Below are 21,635 nucleotides of genomic sequence, written 5' to 3'. Positions count from 1 at the left end.
CGAGTCCACTCTATGAATGAATGGAAAGAACAGGATGAGCCCATGGCATCAATCAAAGATGACAGGTTGTCAATAAAGAGAAATGCAACTTGAAGGAACACAAACAGCGAATCAAATGTTGATAGCCAAGTGCTGGAAACACAGAATACTATGATGTCAACTAGAACCACAAAGTCAACCTGAAGCAACTGAGGCTACCATTCGTCCAGACATGACAAGAATGAGATCTGGAAGAATTGTAAAGCCTCCAGACTACATGAATTTATAAAGTCAGAGACTTGAGAGGGAAGGGGTGGAAAAGTGATAGTACGTAAAGAAGATTGTAATGTAAATATATATGCTGGGTAAAGACTGGGGGAGGTGTAGTATACGGGTGTTTGGCAGAGCAAGGGTTAATGTGGGACTGAAGAAACAGTGCTGCCTACATAGTGATGTAGAGAGTCACATGATGGTAGACTGAGTACAGTAGTATTCCAGCTAAAGCCAGCATAGGGACAGCACCCATGCAGTGTTGTACCTTTGTATGTGTATTTGGTTATGAGTTGTTAATAAACACTCAATGTTCAACCATACAAGCCTCCAGATCTCTCAGTGAGGCACCAAACAATCCTACATATGTTGGGATTCTTGCTTTTCCTGATAAATATTAATGACCTAGAACAGGGCACAATTTCAATACTCACAGATGATATGAAATTTGGAAGCAACTGTGAAGAGGATAGAAAAAAATTATTCACGCAGTGAGTGGTTAAGGACTGGAATGCACTGCCCGAGAGTGCGGTGGAGGAATGTTCAATCAAAGCATTCAAATGGGAATTAGACTGTTATCTGAAAAAGAACTTCAAAAGGTCAAATTGTTGGAATGGGTACAAAGGTGGCTTATGATGTTCAATGTGGAGAAATGATTCTTTTTGGTAGCAAGGACTTGGAGAGTCAATATAAAATAAAGGGTACCAGCTCTAAAGGGGGCACAGGGGCAGATGCACTTGGATGTACATTTGCATAAATCATTGAAGATTGGCAGGACAAGTTGAGAAAGTGGCTAATTAAACATGCAATATTCTAGGCTTTATGAATGGGGGCATAGAGTAAAAGAACAAGGTTGAATATGTATAAGACTCTAATTCAGCTTCAGCTGAAGTATTGCGTCCAATTCTGGGCATGCAATTCAGGAAATATTAAAGGTAAATGAAAAGAGTACAGAAAAAATTCAGGGGAATGGATGTGGAGATTAGAGAATTTAGGACTGTTCTACTTGGAGAGAAGAAGGCTGAGAGGAAATATGATAGAGATATTCAAAATCATGAGGGGCCTGGACAGAATAGATGGGGAGAAACTGTTCCCACTTGTGAAAGGCTCGAGAATGAGAAGGCACAGATTTAAGCTAAGCGGTGAAAGAAGCAAAAGCATTATGGGAAAAAAATTATTCACGCAGTGAGTGGTTAAGGACTGGAATGCACTGCCCGAGAGTGCGGTGGAGGAATGTTCAATCAAAGCATTCAAATGGGAATTAGACTGTTATCTGAAAAGGAAGAACATGCAGGGCTATGGGGAGAAGGTGTGATAATGGCACTAGGTGAATTGCTCATTCAGAGAACCGGTGCAGATCAATAGGCCGTATAGCATTTTTCTGTGCTGCAACAACTCTGTAATTCTGTGAACCCAGGTCAGAGGCTGGGATCTACAAGGTACAAGTCAGGAGTGTGATGGAATATGCTCCACTTGCCTGGATGAGTGCAGCTCCAACAACACTCAAGAAGTTACCATCCAGGAGAAAACAGCCTGATGGATTGGCACCCCACCCACCGCCTTAAAGTTTCGCTCCCTCCACCACCAACACACAGTGGCAGCAGTGTGTACCATCTACAAGATGCACTGCAACAATGCACAAAGGCTCCTTCGACAGCACCTTCCAAACCAACAACCTCTACCACCTAGAAGGTCAAGGGCAGCAGACACATGGGAACACTACCACCTGCAATTTCCCCTCCAAGCCTCTTACCATCCTGACTTGGAACTATATCACCATTCCTTCACTGTCACTGGGTGAAAATCCTGGAACTCCCTCCCTAACAGCACTGTGGATGTACCTATACCACATGGACTGCAGCGGTTCAAGAAGGCTGCTCTCCACCACCTTCTCAAGGGCAATTAGGGATGGGCAATAAATGCTGGTTGAGCCAGCAATGCCTACATCCTGGGAAAGAATATATATTAAAAGCATTTTTAATGGATTTTTACATTTATATAATAGTATCTCTGCCATGTGTTCTCTAACTTCTTTCAGCCCCATGGATGCGAGCTATCCACACCAGGGGCTTTATCCTGTCTTAATTGTTATTAGTTGATCAATTATTCCTCCCCAACATCTACCCCCAACAACCACCCCCCATCCCCCAACTCCCTCCTACCTTAAATATCCGGATATCATTTTTGATTTCTTCCCCTAATGTTGCGCCCGCCTTGTTCATCTCCTTGGTAAATAATCTAGCAATGTCAGTATTCAATATTTCTGCCATTTTGATGTCATTATTTTTGAGCTAAACTTGTGCATCCCTTAGTGGCCCTACTCATATTCTGATTTTTTTTGTTATTTAAGTCAGTAGAATACTTTATTATTTCTGTTCATATTCCTTGATAATTTAATGTTGTAACTCACCTCTGCATTCCTAATTTCCAACTTCTCTTCTAACCTCATTCCATTTTGCCATTCTCTCTTTTGAGTATGCCTTTTTGTTGAGTTTCAATTTCACCTTTATATCTTTAGTTATCAATGGTGATTCGTTATTGGCTAGCTTGTTTTTTCAGTGAAATATATTACTCCTGAACTCTATTTTTCATCATTTTCTATATTTCCCATTGTTGTTCTATGTCATCAGCTATCAAGAGTTACCTTCTCCTCTTCCATCTCAGTCCTTCAAAATTAGCTTTATTTGGCAAGCTTGGATCACCAGGCATTCCCATAATTCTCCAACTCATTAATCTTTCAATGCAAACAGAACTCAATCTCCCCTTAGTGACACTATTTTTTAAAAAAAATCTTCCAATCTAAATCCACAAACTCTCACAGGACAAATCCTAATTAGAATCTGCTTCCGCTGTAGTTAATAGCTGGGATCCTCAAATCAGGGTTAAGCACTGTCCAATAATTAGTACAATCAGTTTGTAATTCAAACCACCTTTTTAAAGTATTTCAAGTTTTTAAACCTTTGATTGGATGAAATAGTCATCCCACCTTTTATACTGTTAAATTAGGGGTTTTGCATTGAAATTATATTGAAAAGCCAACAAATCTTTCAGTCACTTCCTGCATGAGTAAAACCAGCAGACTCACATCTGCAGATAAAACGAACAACACATACTAGAGACTCCACTTTTCCCCTAGACTATGTGCATCATTGTGCATCCATATGCAACGTGTGTATGATGCCAGTCATCATTTGAACATGGCCACAAAACACAGAGGGATTTGAAACTTAACCCTGAATATGACAAGGGCATCAGTTACCTTCCTTTCCTCTCCTTCCCTTCTCCTGAAGGTGTTCACTCCTTGCTGGGGTATGACTGAATGGACCCAAGTAATCATCAGTTTTTCAACCAAGTTAACATTCCTTATGTCTGTGCCTAGTGCGCTCTGGTAGATTATCTGACTGTGGAAAAATTACATTGAACTTATCTCTGTCCTGGATTCATGCCTACACGGATACATGCTTTAATGTATCCATCTTGGATCAGTGGAAGCACTCTAGCCTCTGAGCCAGAAGGTTTGAATGGCTCTAGTCCCACTCTAGGGACTTCAGCACATAATCTAGGCTGGCACTTCTCTGGAGTACTGAAAGAGTGCTGCATTGTTATCTTGCCGATAGGACATAAACTGAGGCTCCATCTGCCCACTCAGTTGGGCATAAAGGATGCCTCTGGCAATATTCCAAGAGCAACACAGGAGTTGTCTCTGGTGCCTTGGCCAACATATATCTCTTAACAAACACCTAAAACAGAATATCCCATCATTCATTTAATTTCTGATTTAGGGAGCTTGTTATGACTGACCTGTTTCTTACATTATAACAGTGACTAGACTGTGCTTGAATGGAAAGGTGCCATGGAAAGAGAAGGGGTATTGATTGATTGAGGAAAGGGCAAACATGTCAAAGAGGGCATAGTCCCTCCAGAATATGGAAAGACGAGGGAAGGGCAAAACATGTTTGGTGGAGGCAACAGTGTAGAATGATCCGTTGAATGAGGAGGTTGGGGAAGTGAAAGGTGAAGTCAAGGGAAACCCTACTGTGGTTCTGGGAGGAGAAGGAGCGAGAACAGAAATGTGAATGAAATGGACAAGCTTGATCTTGTCAGGGTTAAACCTGTAAGACAGGTTAAAGGTGAGTTTTCCAACCTCAGTATAATAGTCAAATGACTAACTTTTCTCCTGGGAGTATGTCGGCTGTCTGTGCTGTGCCGCACCTCTGTTAAATCTGGATGTGGGTGGCTTGCTTTGAGCTGTTAAAAAAAACTTACATCTCACCCAACCCCAACTCAAACATGTGGGGTGTTAAAATTAACCCAATGTAACTGGTACAAATGAGTGTTCAGGTGAAATTGGATTTGGAAGAGATGAAATATAGATCCTGAGTTTTGAAGGCTACAGCATATGTCAAAATGGCTCTGACTCTTAATCATGTTTACTCTGGAAAGTGTGGTTTTATTCATTTTAAGGAACAAGGACAGAGCTCAATGTCATTGTGTGCTTTGAAACCACTACCTGCACAAGGCTGGAATTGACCAAAACTTCCCCTTAAAATTGTCAGTGGCTAAATAGATGCAACCCCAACAGAAAGCCAATAGTTGAAACTGTGCCAATTGTACCAGTGCTACTGCAGTCCGTGAACTGTATCCTGGACACTTGGGACCTGCAGGAATCAGACCATATCCCTCACACATAGAGGAATAATAAACACCCTCTGGAAATAAGAACCTGTACACTATCAGGCTGACTCGAATTGGAGCTTCTCTTTCCCCGTGAAAACCCGAAATCATTGGCTGGCATTTAAACCTTCTTCTCCTTTCAATTCCATTGCTCCAGTTAATTGTCAACTGATGGTCAAATGGTTTCTTTTGAAGTTTCTAAAGACAGGCCAGAATCAGAATCCTTTGGTCCTTCCATTAGAAAGGTAAAAGCAATCAAAACCCTCTCTATTCAGAGAGAATCAGGAATCACCATTGTTAGAATAATAGGATTCAGGCCTGTTACCAATTCATTGCAATTTAAAAAAATATATATAAATGGGTACACAGCTGTCCGGTCAGCTAAGAAATAAACCTTTGAAACACAGCTGCTTAAAAATCAGATTTTTCTGGACAAAGCAAGCATGAAACTTAAGAAGAAACACTGTCAATCATTCAGATTGAGACAAAATCCATGTTAATTTTTCTCCCAATTAAATCCACATCAGGTTAATCCAGAATTTATCCCTTACCACAAGGGGTAAGCATAATGATATCTTTCCCATGTGAATTCGAAATTTTTCTGTATAACAACTCCTGCTCACACAGGCTTCATTGTTACTTCTTATTTAACATGGGTGGAAGCAAAGGAAAAAGTGAACATTTGTGAAACACTGGTTCAGCCTCAACTGGAGTATTGTGTCCAATACTGAGCACCACACTTTAGGAAGGATGTGAAGGCATTGGCGGGGCAGGGGAGGGGGGGGGTTGGGGGTGGCATAGAAAAGATTTACGAGAATAGTTCCAAGGGATGAGGGACTTCAAATACATGGATAGGTTGGAGAATCTGGGGCTGTTCCCCTTAAAGGAGAAAGGTTTGAGAGGAGATTTGATATAGATGTTCAACATCATGAGGGTTCTGGACAAAGTAGATAGGGAGACACTGTTCCCATCAGCAGAAGGGTTGAAAACCAGGAGACACTGGTTTCAGGTGATTGGCAAAAGAACCAAAGGCGGCATGAGGAAAACCTTTTCACACAGTGAGTGTTTAGGATCTGGAATACTCTGCCTGAGAGTATGGTGAAGGCAGGTTCAATTGAGGCACTCAAAAGGGAATTGGGTAGTAATCTGAAGAGGAAAAGTTTGCAGAGCCATGGGGTAAGGGCGGGAGGAGTGGAACTACTAGGTTGCTGGCAGAGAGCCAGCAAGGGCATGATGGGCCAAATGGCCTCCTTCTGTGCTCTAAAAATTTTGTGATACTGTGAAAAAAACCACTCCTATAAAATGAGAATTAAGTGCATAGTGTTTGTTTGTAATTTATGGACATGGTTCTTTTGTAGCATGACTTGCATAAATGATACAGGGTTTGCTTTAACATGGATAGTACAGCATCTCAGGAAATAATTTAATTATGTAGTGCAGTCAACTCAACGTACCAAGGGCAAAGGGAATAAATTGATTAAATATCTTTTAATGGATCGAAAGACAAGCTAGAAAGACAAGCTAGCTCTGATGATCCCTGAACCAATAAGCTCACTGTTAAAGCAATGTCAGTGCATTGATGTCAAGCACAAACTGTGTACTTTTTAACAAGAAGCAAGATAAAATGACAGGGTATACTGGTCTGGAGGAGTTACAATTCTGATGGTTTGAAGGAGCTGGATTAACTTACTCTGTTGATATCAAACATATATGGTAATGCCCCTTGCCTCAGAATTTAGATAGAGCAGTTAAAGGAAACATGGAGTGAATTTTTACGGCCCTGTCATGGCAGGGGTGGGGCGGTAAAATGCAATGAGTTGTTCAAAAGTCCATTGACTTCGGCGGGACCATAAAACCCCGCCAGCGTCAAATTCTGCCCATGGTTATAGGAAGGCGTTGGGGATGGGGTGTTGAGGCGGCAGAAGGAATTTCAGTTGGAAAATGGCGGGGAGAGATCCTGAATGTGAGTGAAGTAATTGTGATGGGGAGAGGAAGATCATGGTCGGGGAAGAGGTCGTGGTTGTGAGGAGAGGTCACGGTCAGGGAGAAGTGCGTGGAGGCAGGGGACATCAGGGACTTCACAGATCGTGGAGGGGTGTGAGGTCAGCTGACATTGAGAAAGGATGCAGATTAACTTGCAAGGCCCGACGGAAACACTGCTGCCTCTCCTGGCCCACAAGCAGTGCTGTAAAATGAATCTGGTCTTTCTTGCCTCTTTTTACCTGTTGAATTTCTAGACGCCTGGGAAGCTCAGACAAAATGAGTAAAAATGATAAAAAGCCTGCAAAAATGAAGGCACGTAACCACTTTGAAACTGCTGCCTCCTGAAATGGATTGGTCGCCCACCAAACCACACTCCCCCCACCCCATCACCCCCTCCCCTGACTAGTTTCTTTAAAAACCAGAGGAGGCTAGGTAGGGTCAGGATTGAACTTTTAATGGCACACTGACGGTTGGTGTGCTGGACTAAGGGAGTCCTGGCTGACACCCCAACTCCCCTTACATCGACGACTTTGTAGGAGCTGGCAATGGACCTTCCCACTCACAGGCCTAGAAACTCCACCCCATGACTGAGAGTGCCACATCTAACTCCTTGGGAAGCTTGAGGCAGTTCCGGCAAACACAGGACTGACCAGAAGTCTACCGGAATGCCTGTGGAATACTGGCCCCACTAACTTTACCTCCTTGACTGGACTTATTCACCTAGAATTCCTGTTGGTCTGTCAGGAGGTAAACAGAGGGATAGCAGAACATTTCTGGGAGAATTACCCTGACTGATCTACCTCCAATATTATTATTTTGCTAAAATATAGGTTTTCTGTACACCAAAGTGCCACCAAAGAAATGAGAGCTGCACTAATCCACTGAATTTGCTGTTATCTGGAGTGAGTAAAAATTAAATAGTAATGGGAAGATAAGGCTGGCTCTTTAATCAGCAAAATTACTCTTGACTATGGCATTACTGAGAAAGAAAGCTATGGCCTCTTTTTAGGCCATCTTACAGAACACACAGCGGGTAACAATTATTATGGAAATTTTCAGGGAAGGGATTTGTACTGTGAAGACTCTCTCCCGATCAATTCAAACGTTTGAAGTGCTGTTCATGAAGCCAGTGATATAATAAGGACAGTGCTGCTGCTGCAATGCAACAATTTCTAGGGTTTTAATTTCACTTCATAAAAATCTCTTTAATTCTCCAGAAAGTTACAGAAGGGAAAGAGTAATTAAGGATGAGAAATATCTTTAAAAGGCTAGAAATTGCTGTTGGTGATATCGGGTGATGAAGATGTCACATTACTTACTTGCTGTTTTAATAGTGGTGTTAACACAGTTGTAGTAGTTAATTAATGTATGTGTTAAAATAATGGATTTTGTGAAGCACACATGTGCTACCATTTCTAAAAGCAATTTGTAAGTTGTTTCATTTGTTTTTTTTAAATTCTTGCATGGGATGTGGGTATCACTGGCAAGGTCAGCATTTGTTGCCCATCCCTAATTTTCCTTGAAATGGTCCACATTACTGTGGGCCTGGAGTCACATGTAAGTCAGACAGGGTAAGGATGACAGATTTCCTTCGGAAATTAGTGAACCAGATGGGTTTTTGCACCAATCAACGATAGTTTCATGATCACTATTACTGCAATTAGCTTTAAAAGCTGAATGTATTAATTCCACCAGCTGCGGTATGATTTGAACCCATATCCCCAGAGCATGGCCAGAGTAGAGCATGGGATTACTAATCTAATGACATCACCACTACACCACCATCTCACACATTCTGTGCCAAGAATGTAAAGTAATAACCAACAAAACAAATATACTTTTGTTTATTCTGCATTTTTCCACTTTTTCTCCTCATGAGGCCTTTTATTTTCTTAGTCCTGATGAAGTTAGAACAGTTTTGGGTTTTGGCACCCTTCTGACTACCATTCAAGTAACTCCACGATACGTTAAGATCGAATGGAGCAAATTGTCTCTGGGCCTTGCATATACCCACTTTGTGACTCTGCGAAGTTGGCTTGTTCTCTGTCAATGTCTCTCTAAAGGTAGGGGACGACCAGGACTAATCTCAGAAGTGTCTCACCCTCTTGATATTTTCCTCCTTTTATCTGATAATGTGACTGTATCTCACTTAGAGGCTTCCAATAATGATATGGCTGAACTCAGTGGCCCAAGAGAATCCCAGATACAAATGCAAGCTTAACACTCCACAGCACAACATGTTGAACCTTCAGCTGAGTATATTACTATTGATTTATGTAAATTTTTGTCATACCACTTACTTAAACTTCCATTTTTTCTATGCTGTTGTCACGGTAACTTTGTTAAATCAGCACTTATTGTGTAGGAAACATCAGGCGTCTTGTCACAGAATCACAGCCTTCAATGAACAATATCTTTACAATCCTGGAATACTGCAAAAAGTGAAATTTTAAAAACAAATATTGTTCTGATCAAAAGTCAGCATTTTAACCAATTGGATGTGGTCAGTTTCATCTCAGGTAGTCTCAGGAGCTGTTTATTCCCAGCCATGAAGCAGAAAGCAAACTCAAAAATACTCAATAGTGTAGCCAGAAATTGGATGCCTTCCAGTTTGTGTGGCTCGGATCCAATAGCTGCTCAACGGTAACTGCAACCTAATTGAAAAAGGTGCAAATGTTTTCTCTTTGCCTTGGGGAAAAGAAAACCAATGTATGAGCACTGTGCAAGTATTTATTTTAATTTGGAAAAATAATTGGAATACTTATCAAAGGAGTAAGGAGCACATTGTTCCAAAAACAATTATAATTATAAACAACAGATTTAAATGCTGGCTGGGAGTTTATAACCATTCCCATGTCAGCGTAACATTTCAGGAGCAATGTAGGAATGTGACATTACATTGCGTATTGGGGGAACCAACTCTTATGGTACCAGGTCCTCATACTGTGATAAGGAAGGACAAGTACATGAGTGATTTTATTAGCTGATTGCATTATGGTTGATATCTTCATGACAACAGAATGCCAGGTATTCAGAAATGTAAGATAGCTTTTCCACTTCAAAATGATCACTTAGTTACTGTGCTTGCTCGTACTAAAGTATTGTGGTAGGGTATGGAAGCAGACCACCCCTGCAGTAGGCTGATTTCTAGGCCCAAATTTTCGCAACCTAGGTGGGTAGCTCCAGACGGGAGATTTCCTGACTCACTGGAACCGCCTCAGTAGACAGACCCCAAATGGCGTGATTTTCATGGATGCGGAATAGAGTCGGACCTGCCACCCCCAGACACAGCTCAAAGGCAGCCTTAAGGGTGGCCAAGAGCCAAGGCAGGCTGGTTAAAAAGCCCACCTCAGTTCCCTGGGATTTGGTCCCAGTTTTATGAAGGGATATTAGGTCCTCCAGTTCTTACCCCTCACATCCATTCACAACCCCAGCCCCCACCCACTTCCCATGGCCCCTTATACCCTCTATGCCAACTCAGTGCCAACTCATGCCCTCCACCCAGTATACACCATGTACAGAACCAATGAACTGCATAGTAACAATGGCACCTGTAGAACTTTTCAGAAAAAAATATCCATTCACAAATCTTCTTTGGAAAAAAAATGCTGTTCCTACAGCCCCATAAAAGGGTCAATCAAAGGGACTATTAAAGTGTCAGTAACATTTCCCATCTCTTAATCTTGTGCAGATAAACATTGGGACTGTAACGAAAGAGATAACGGGCAGAATTTTGCCCTTGATGGGCGGGTGGACCCCACCGGCTCGGCGGTGGGCGGGCAGCCAATCGCTGCCGCCAAAACGGGCCCCGCCGCCATTTTGAGTGGGCAGGCCAATTAAGGCCCACCCAGCGGGCCACCCGACCAGAAGCGCTATGCGCTTCCTGTGCTGGGGGGGGAGGGATTTCCCAACTGTCAAAGTGCGCTCTTTCGCGCATGCTCGCGAAAGAGCGCACAGCTCCCTGAGACTAAGTGCTGTCTCAGAGAGAGCACTGAAAGTTTTATAAACTTAAAAAATAGAAAAATAAAAAAAATATTAACATGTCCCTCTCGTGTGACAATGTCACACGAGATGGGACATGTTAATAAATATCACGTAAAGTTTATTAAAGTTTTTTAAAACAGACATGAAACCTCATCCCGCCAGTGGATGAGGTTTCATGTTTTTTCAGAAGCCCGCTGGGGCTCCTGGCCTGTCCGCCAGCCTTAAGGTTGGACGAGCAGGTCCTTTAATTGGCTTAATTATCCTCAATTGGCCATTGACAGGTTGGCGGGCGGACAGCTGATCACGCTGTCCACCCGCCTTCCTGAATATTTAAATGGGGCGGCATGACTTCAGGGGTTCCTCCCGTCATCCCGCATCATTTTCGCATCGGCGAGCGGGCCCTGCCCCCAACTCGCCGATGGAAAAATTCTGGCCTACAGTTCTGTCAACAGTTCTGTCCAGCTGTCAAAACAGAACCCCTACTGAGAAAATCACTTTATGAATCTGGGCTCACAGCCATTCATGCACAATGAGGCCATCCAATTCTGCTGAAAGAATTCTTCAACTTGTCCTCATCATGCATGTTTGACTCCAGAGTTTTTATGACTACAAAAATCTGGACCCTACACTCTAAAAGGAAACCGTTTTGCATTCACACAATAAACCGTGCGCTTGAAACTTTTGACTTTTTAATAAATCTCTCCTGTCTTTATTAATATACTGCAGGTAAATATCCAATTGAAATTGCAACATTAGCTTAAAATTTCCATCCTATAAGGGTGAGGGAAATGAAAGGAATTGAATCATTCTGTGAAAACTTCTAAACCCAGCAGAGCTACAACATTGAAAAGAACCATCTAGAGATGTTTAAAAGTGCAGTTGGTAAACGCTAAATGTGGCAGACTATTTTCCCAAAGGTCTCACACTGCTTGTTAAATTGCAAATGAGCATCAGTTTAGTAACTTCAATCTGAGTTATACTCTGCTGATGCAAGACCAAAATTGCTTTGTATTGAAACAGAGTGCGTTGCATAATTGGTTTTTTAGGAGTGTGTCCTGCATATAGTAACAGAACACAATCAAGGAGCGCATCAGCCAAATTATACACGCATTGTTAATAATTTAGGATTCAATCTTCCCTGCTAAGAGGTATGTGCATTTTTTATCTTGCCAGGTTGATTAACATGATTTTTATTAGTTGCTCTTTTCCAATTGCAAAGTAGCACCATTGTATTTTTAGGCAGAACTAACAACCTAAACCTTACAAAGTGTTTGCCATTTTCAAGCTACTTGCTCATTCATATGAAACATTAAATTGAGGTCCCCATCTGACCTCTTAGGTGGACGTAAAAGATCCAATGGTACAACTTCGAAGAAGAGCAGGGGAATTCTGGACGATCTTTAATCCTTAAATAACAGCTAAAAAAAGAATTATCTGACCATAAACACATTGCTGTTTGTGGGAGTTTGCTATATGCCAATTGGCTGCCATGTTTCCTACATTACAACAGTGATAACACTTCCAAATGACTTCATTGGCTGCTTTGGGACACCCTACGGTCAAGAAAGGCACTATATAAATGTAAGTCTTTTTTCTTTTCTATTTCACCAATCGTACAATGTCTGAACATTTTCTGTTAGTATCTAAAAACAGAAGTAGGTAGGAGTAACAAGTGAGCAACTGTGTATGTGAGCAGAGTAATTATGTTACTAGCTTAATTATCTAGAGGCCTGGACTAATTATTAGGAGATATGAGTTCAAATCCCACCATGGGAGCTGGGGAGGTTAAATTTAATTAATTAAATAAATCTGGAATTAAAAAGCTAGTCTCAGTAATGGTGACCATGAAACTAGTGGCTTCTTTTAAAAACCCATCTCATTAACTAGTATCCTTTAGGGAGCAAAATCTGTTGTCCTTACCTGTTCTGACCTATATGTGACTGCAGACCCACAGCGATGTGGTTGACTCCTAGGGCACAATTTTACAACCTGCGGGTGGGGCATGCCTGACCAGACCGGGCGTAAAATAGCGCCCGATGATATCTGGTGAGCGTCCCGACATCATTGCGCACTCGCATGATATTTCGGTCAGCGGGCACGAGCGTGTGCTGGAGCCGCACCTGCCATTAATTAAAAGGTCACTTAAGGCCATTTAAAAGCCAATTGACAGTGATTTTTCGTTGCCCATGTGATTTTGTGCTCATCGCACGGGCAAAATGTGCAGGCTTCCAGCCGACAATTTTAAAAACCTCATCCATGGGCAGGATAAAAGAGGTGAGCAGCATTGCCATTGTCAGTCGTGGGGAGTTTGGAACATAGTTTGCCGCTGGTGACTTATTGATACTTGGCAGCTTCATCTCTGTTCGGGGTTTCATTCTTAGCATTTCCAGCCTTCATTTCAGGACTCATTGGTGTCTTCAAAGGCCCCTGGAGGATTCAGACCGTGTGGACCCTTTTAGGTATCAGACAGCCTTCTGCTACCCTGATGATGGGGATTGTGGTCTCCGCTGGTGGCATCTCCTCTGAGGAGGGGCAGAAGGGAAAGGAGGCCAAGTGTCCAAGTGCAGCTTCCAGGGCAGGGACCCGTGGGAGGAGAGGCACAGGCACAAGGGGCGCAGGGCCAGCAGGAAGTGCAAGGCGGAAAGGGCCACAGGAGACACCACAATCCTGCTGCCAGGATTTATAGGTGGCAATGCAGCTACCTCAAAATGTCCGAGGTGCAATGCCGAACGAGGCTCCGCCTCTCAAGGGAGACAGTGACCTCCATCCGTCAGAGGATCGGCCCTGAGATCAGCTCCATCTGTGTGGCACCATGGATGCCCCATGCCAGTGGCACTGAAGGTCACAGCGGCCCACAACTTCTATGCCACTGGCTCTTTCCAGGGGTCAGTGGGGGATCCGTGTAGAGTTTCCCAATCAGCTGTACATAGTTGCGTCAAGCTGGTGACAGAAGCTCTGTTCAGGCGGGTACTGACCTTCATTCTTTACTGTATGGACATGGCCAGCTAGGCTGAGCGAGCCAGAGGCTTCGCAGCGATTGCTGGGTTCCCCCGTGTCCAGGGTGCCATCAACAGCACACATGTGGCCATCAAGGCGCCAGAGGGTGAGCCCGGTGCCTTCGTCAATAGGAAGGATTTCCACTCCATGAACGTGCAGATAGTGTGTGACCACAGGATGCAGATTCTGCAAGTCTGTGCAAGGTACCCTGGCAGCTCCTGACTCTTACATCCTCAGATACTCCCAGGTGCCGAGGCTCTTCAGTGCTCCAGCCCAACTGGACGGATGGCTGCTAGGTGACAAGGGCTATCTGTTGAAAAGGTTGCTCATGACACCTCTCTGCCACCCAAGAACAGAGGTATCGTTACATTGAAAGCATAATGACATTAAAATTACTGGCATTGGTGTCCACACCAGCAGACATATAAACCAAACGTAAATTAACATAAAATCACCTGTGACCAGTCCTTCTCGTGCTCATTGTGCCTTAAACTTACGTTTGCGAGTGCTACTTCTTGGTACCCCACCCCCCCCACCCCCCCCACCCCACCACCTCACTTGCACCGGCATTGGAGACAGCCTGCTGACCCTGGTGTCTTGTTGGCCTTGATGACCTTGGCGGTCGTCCTCCGGCGAGTTGAGCTTCTGCTGGCCCCGCCTGGGAGCCTGGGAGGGACCGGCCAGTGTCATGGCTGGCATCTCCCCAGTCATCGCAGACTCATCGGATGCCACGGTCACTGACAGTGGGGCGGAGGAGCTGCTGCCGTCATCCAGAGAACCCTGACAGGAGCAATATTTAAACCAGATAGATTTTGATAAACGTGTCCACACAGCAGCAAAGTCCTGATGGCAGCAACAGCCTGGAATAACAGGTTGTTCACATCAGAACAGAGGGGCTACTGTGCAGGTATATTACTTTAACATGCCAATAACTCAAGCAGCTCATGCGCCAACGTGAGGTCGCACTGGACCTCCCTGCTCACCATTGATGGACGGGCACCTAGCTGGGATACTGGGTGCCTCATCCATCTCCCACACGGACAGTGACCACCTGAGGCTTGCAGGTCTGAGCACAACCCCAGGAACCCCTGATTCTGACCTTGGAGCTGCCTCTCCATGAGAGTCGCCACTCTCTCAATGGAGGAAGCGGAGTGATCGGCCAGTCCTGATGCTCCGCATGGCACACAGGCTCACATGGATCTCCACCAGATCCTCCCACATATCTCATTGGACGTCCATCATCTGCCGCCTAATGGACGACTCCAGAGGCTCATCAACTGCCTTCGATCCAGTATCATCCTGGTCTCCAGCAGTCCTCCAACTGCCGGTGCCCTGGGCACTCTCTGCCTCCACCCTCACCTCAAGCGAGTGTGAAGCACCCTCAGCAATGTGCACCGACATCCTAGCCGCCAATCTAATGCCCACCGAGGTGCTGGTATCTGCTCTAGTGCCTGCTTCAGAGACTGGGTGTGGCACAGGTGAAAATGAAGCCTGGTGGTCCTCCGGCGTCAGGGTCCCTAGGCCAAGTGCGTGATGGCGAATCTAAAAGGGGGAAGAAGCACTGCAAGGCACTCATCCGAAAAGCTAGGGTGCTGAGTCCCCACCCGACTTGCCCTCCCGCCTGGCGTATCCAGCCACACTCAACTCCATCAAAACAACGCAGAACACATGTCCTTCCATGGGCAGCCTTTCCGGGGCTACCTGGGCCATTTTTAAACCAATTGGATCCGGCGGCCCCCGCTCAGCCCTTCCCAACCAGTGACGAGCCGCATTTCACGCTGGGCGGGCCTTAGTTGGTCCACCAGCGTGAAATCACGGTCGGGGGCCTATCGCGGGTGGTGAGCCATTTCCCAGCCGCTCCCAGTCCCACCAACCGAAACTGCCCCCTGACCTCAAAATTCTGCCCTTAATTTCTCCCTAGTGGTCTACAATGCCACTAAGTTGTATTCGAGAAGGTGGCTCAACCCCACCTTCTGAAGGGCAATTAGGGATGAGCAATAAATCCTGGCCTCACCATGTCCTGGGAATGAGTAAAAAAAAAAATCATGTGCTACTGCCTTGCTTAGAGAAAGCTTAGTTTTACATTTTTGTTTCCTTAAAACCCACCAACCATTGAAGTGTCCTAGGATATGCACAAATCATTGCACATGCAAAACCGTATTTTTGAAGTTTCAAAATAAATATAATCAGAACCAGATTGATTAGATTCAGAAGGACTTGATTCACTGTTATGCCTCTTTGACCCAATAATTGGTTTCTCCAGAAAACCAGACCAACTTCTTAATTCAGGAGTGACAAATGACGAAGTAAGATGAATGGAAAAATAATAAGGTTAAATAGTTCATGACACAGTGCTTTGTACTAAGGTACTTCTATTTTGTGGTATTCAGAATACAATACTTTTTCTGCCACTTTTGTTTGAGGTTGAACTGGAAGAGAATTCTGAAGTATTGGTTTGATACTTGTTAATATGTCCCACCAGAAGCCTTGGATTGTGAACCTAGCTTTTAGCATGCTGCAATCTTTTATGAGGCAGAAGAGCAGAAACAAGCTGAAGCTTGTGATATGAAGCGAGTTTTCATCATTGTCAGTTAGAATTGTTATATTAGGCAGAAGAGCTGTCCCTGGCATCCCTGTACGTGCTGACCTACATTGGCTTCCAGTCAAGCAACATCTTGATTTTAATGTTCTCATCCTTGTTTTCAAATCCCTCCACAGCCTTGCCCCTCTCTATCTCTGTAATCTCCTCCAGTGCCACAGCCCTCCAAGGTAACTGCGTTTCTTTAATTCTGGCATCTTGTGCATTCCCAATTTTAATTGCTCCACCATTGGTGCCTGCACCTTCAGTTGCCTAGGCTTCAAGCTCTGGAATTCCCTCCCTACGCCTCTCCATCTCTCTCCATCGTTTTCCTCCTTTAAGACACTCTTTAAAACATACCTCTTTGATCAAGCTTTTGGTCATCTGACCTAATATCTCTTCATGTGGCTCAGTGATATACTTTGTTTTATAATGCTCCTGTGAAGCACTTTGGAACGTTTCATTACTTTAAAGGCACTATATAAATATAAGTTGTTGTTGGTGGCAATGGTGGTGTGAGATGCCAGCTTTAGGAGGAATTAGATTGAGATCATAATATTTGTGCTTACATTGAAGTGAGAGCATTTTTAAAGATTACTTAAAAAAAGTACTTGTAGATGAAAAAGTTCAGGTTATGCAGCATAATAAGAATGTCGAACATGAAGACATGTGCTGCTTGTGTGACCTGCCAGAAATTTGCTTTTGTTGGGGGGAATCTTAATTAGTAGGGATATGATAAGATGCAGGAAGAGTACTTCACCTGAAATCTGCTGTTGTATAGAGAAACTCGAAGGAGACTTGACTAGGGAAGTTTTGAGGCCTCTAGGCGTTCCACTAATAAAATATTCTTGAGAAGTTAGAATTTGAAGATCAACTCACAGTGGCAGATATATGCACATTGTATCTTGAAAATGTACTATGCTGAGGTATGGATTTGAATGAGGTGCAAAGAACGAGCTATAGATTTGCATGATGGCAGGTCAAGAGTTAGGACTAAGCAACACTTTGTGGCAAGCACTCGTGGGCCAACCATGAAGAACAATGCAGTGGGATGCTGTTCCCACAATTCTAAACTGCCAAATTCTTTTTGTAGCCACCTTGGTCACCCAATGTCCATTCAGCCATCTTTAACACACTGGGAGGCCCTTCATTCAGTTACTTTCCCACAGAAACAATCCATCTGTTTCTTTCCTTTTAGGCTTCATTTCACCTCAATCCGCCCGCAATTTCTTAGCTTTCGCCCACCTCTGCCCTTAACCTCTTCCCCAGACTTGATATAGACTCAGAAATGTTTGAACTTGATTTTGAAGCTTTGAATAAACTCAAAGAAATGTATGTCCCAAACCTAATCACTCAGCTTAAAGTTTGCACACCCCTTTAATTAGGCTGCTTTTTAAAAGTGTTTCTTCCATGCAATCACACCTTTATTCGTTTAATTCTTTGTCTGACTGCCTCCATGCTCTAGTTAATTTACAAAGTCCCCTTGCTTCTGTTTCTTTCATAATTAATTTCTCTAGCTACTGACTGGAAGTTTGGCTTCTTCTGCTCAAACCCCGGGTGATGAAAATAATTGTACAATTGGACACGGTTTTAAAAGTATTTTTGAAACAAATGTTCAACAGAAATTATTTCAGCTATTCCTCCTTTGCCTTCATGCCTTCATTTTATTTAATTTATTCATAGAATCATAGAATGGTTACAGCAAAGAAGGAGGCCATTTGGCCCACTGTGTCTGTGCTGGCCCTCTGAAGGAACAATTCACCTAGTGCCACTCCACTTCCTTTTACTCATAGCCTTACAAACTCTTCCCTTTTCAGGTAATGGTCCAATTCCCTCTTGAATGCCTCGATTGACCCTGCCTCCACCACTCTAGCAGGCAGCATAGATCCTAACCACTCACTGTGTGAAGAGGTTTGTCCTCATGTCATCATTGCTTCTTTTGCCAATTACCTTAAATCTGTGCCCCCCATGTTCTCGATCCTGCCACCATTGGGAACAGTTTCTCCCTGTCTACTCTGTCCAGACACTTCATGATTTTGACACCTCTGTCAAATTTCCTCTTCTGTGTAACTGAAGATCTTCATTGTTGGAACCATTTTCATGAATCTTCTCTGCACTCTCTCTAATGTCTTCCCATCCTTCCTAAAGTGCAGTGCCTATACTTTCTAAAGTGCAATGCAATACTTGAATTGAGGCAAAACCGATGTTTTATACAGATTTAACAGAACTTATTTGCTTTTGTGCTATGCCCCTATTGATAAAGCCTATAGGATGCTGTGTACTTTATTAACCACCTCTCAACCTGTCCTGCCACTTTCAATGATTTGTGCACATAAAAAAAACGAGATCTCCCTGCTCCTGCACCCCTACAGAATTGCACCCTTTATTTTATATCGGCCCAAATCTTTTGCTACGCGTCGACGCTGAGCGCATTGATGCTGCCCATGAAGATTTCATTGATCTGTCCCTTTTACAATTTTTAAGTCATATTTTCTGATCCTGGCTGAAGCATTGAAGGGTTAGCTCAGCCTCTCCAGGGGAAGGTCATCAGGTGCAAGAAGGCACAGAAGAAGAGAGGACACACCCTCTTTTCACGACAGTAGCTGCTGTATGCAGGGAAGTTTTTAAAGGTTCAAGTCTTTCAGTAAGTGAGTTAGTGAATGGGTGAGGTGGGTAGGTCGCAGTGGTGGTTTGAGGTGTGTGAGGTAGGTGAGGCGGATGAGATGGGTAGGTGGGTGGATGGGTGAGTGAGAAGTCAGGTTGGGGGATAGTCAGGTGTTGGGAAAGTCGTCGGGTCTGTTTGGGGTGTAGCCGGGTCTGGTCGGGGTGTCAGCCAGGTGGTCAATGAGGTAGTTGGGTGGTTGTGGGGGTTGGGGGGGGGTGGGGTAGTCGGACCTGGTCAGGGGGGTTAGTTGGGTTTGGTTGGAGGAAGTAATCGTGTGGTCGGGGAGGTAGTTAGGTCTGGTCGGAGGTGGTCGGGATTAGTCGGGCCTGGTCAGGGGAGTATTCTGGTCTGGTCAGAGGGTGTTTGTTGGGTGGTTGGGGGTCTAGTTGAGTGATCAGGGGATAGTCGGGTGGTCAGGAGGGGTGGTTGGTGGTTAGTCAGGTGGTCGGGGGGGTAGTCAGATGGTTGGGGTTTCTAGGGGTAGTCAGATGGTTGGAGGGCAGTCAGGTGGTCTCAGGGTGATGTGGGGGGGTGTGATCAGTGGTGTTCAGTTCAATTAAACTAACTAAGCACTGAGTTAGACCAGGTATCAAACTGTGTAACATTTCCTGGTTAAGTCCCATGTATCTGGCCCAAGTCTCCACCCTGAGCTCAGAGTCAGAGGCATTCACATAGGGTCCCACTGGGTCAAAGTCTTGGAACTGCCTAACAGCGTTGTGGATGTGCCTGTGCCACATGGACTGCAACGGTTCAAGAAGTCGGCTCACCATGACTTTCTCAAAGATATTTAGACAATAAGTGCCGGCCATGCCAGTGATGCCCACATCCCATGAATAAACACAAAATATCAAGCTAATTTGCATTGGGATTTTGCTGTCACTGCAGAGTGATGAGAAAGGACAAGGTACGTTCGGTCCCATTTCGATTTATTCCCAAAGGTTTGTGCCCAGGCTATATTCAGCATGCACCAGAATGGCCAAGAATGGATATGAATTCTTCCACAGATCTTGTGGCTGGAATATATAAACCCTGGATAAAATCCAAGATTTGATTCAGTGACAGCTGACAGCTTCCAAATTCTTCACAAGGTAGTCAAATCCTTACTGAAATCAATGAAAGTAATGTAAAATGGGATTTCCATGAGCTATACAATACTCTGTATCTCATGTTAACATTTGGAGTCTAATATGATCCTTCTTCGGAAGTCCAAGTCAAGTATTGATGGCTGGCAAATACGTATTACATCCTTGGTTGTACATTTTAAATGTCTTTGTCTCTTGAACACAATTTCTTTGATCAGCCTCTGCATCATATCTCCCTTAAAGATCAGAAGTGCTTGCATATCTCCAGCTGCCATTTTATCATGAGGCAACACAAAGGCTAACTGTTTCTATGATAGCGCAGGCTCTTTTCTGTTCTGTCTTTTTGCATGCACAGAAAAAATGTCTCCATCTCTAAATGATGGTCTCAGAATAGTGGCCTGGCAGTACTGGATGTTTAAGTCACTGCTGACATTATTAGCCAGCGATGATAAACAGATGCAGTATCTGTGAAATAACCGGATTTTCACAAAAAATACATCTGGCTCACTAGTGTTGTTCAGGGAAGGAAATCTGCATCCTTACCTGGTCTATTCTAAATGTGACTCCAGACTCACAGCAATGTAGTTGACTCTTAACTCTCCTCTGGAAAGGCCGGGCAAGCCACTCAGCTCTCTGGTTATGGGCAACAAATGCTGGCCTTGCCATTGAAGCCCATATCTTGTGAACAAGTGAAAAAAAAACTGATCGTCGTCATGCATGCAAACCAATAGAATACTCACTTCTGTTCCTGAGATAAACATTTGACTACCATAAGGAATGATTTCTAATTGGTTTCTCACTGTGTCTTATGGGGTTCTTCCAAAAAAGCTTTCAGAATAACAGGGACCACAGCATGAATTAATTATGCTAAGTGTTGCTAAATTATATTGAATGCTGATGATGATCTTTCACCTGTGGACAGGAATGGTGATCAAGGTGATGTTTGATCAAAATATGAACTGTTTTTCAGAAAAATGATGATTGACTTACACTTTCTTTAGGTCTGAGCTATAATGGCTAGTTATCATGCCTACGCATCAGGGAACTGGCACATTCTAAACCATGTCAGACCCTCTGACATAAAACTGTACACAGAATAATGTTTAAAAGAAACTGGATTACAGGATTGCAATCAGATCTATGTGCCCATAAAATATTATAAACATAAATAAAAAGAGCAATTTATGAGTGTCATCACAACCATGCCTTTCGACATCAAGGAGTACTTTTTAGGAATTCTTTTCCGAAGATATTTTTGGTATGCAATTAAGTTTGTAATTCTTATTATTCTATTACCAATGTGACATGTTGTTAGTTCATTGTGGGCATGTTTGCCAAAGTGATATGTGGCAGAAGAACTGGGTGACATTCACAGAAGACATTAAACAGGTTTGCAGCATCATTATAGGAGGTTTATCAATAA

General features: G+C 43.6%; 1 pseudogene; it reads right to left on the bottom strand.

Moving 5' to 3' along the window:
* Positions 1-14,707: 14,707 nt before the first annotated feature.
* Positions 14,708-14,836, bottom strand: LOC144686184 (small nucleolar RNA SNORA53; annotated as a pseudogene).
* Positions 14,837-21,635: the final 6,799 nt, after the last annotated feature.

Source organism: Cetorhinus maximus, chromosome 10 (assembly GCF_964194155.1).
Source record: "Cetorhinus maximus chromosome 10, sCetMax3.hap1.1, whole genome shotgun sequence".
NCBI classification, from domain to species: Eukaryota; Metazoa; Chordata; class Chondrichthyes; order Lamniformes; family Cetorhinidae; genus Cetorhinus; species Cetorhinus maximus.
Note: the sequence above shows the minus strand (reverse complement) of the source record. Positions and strands in the feature narration are given on the sequence as shown.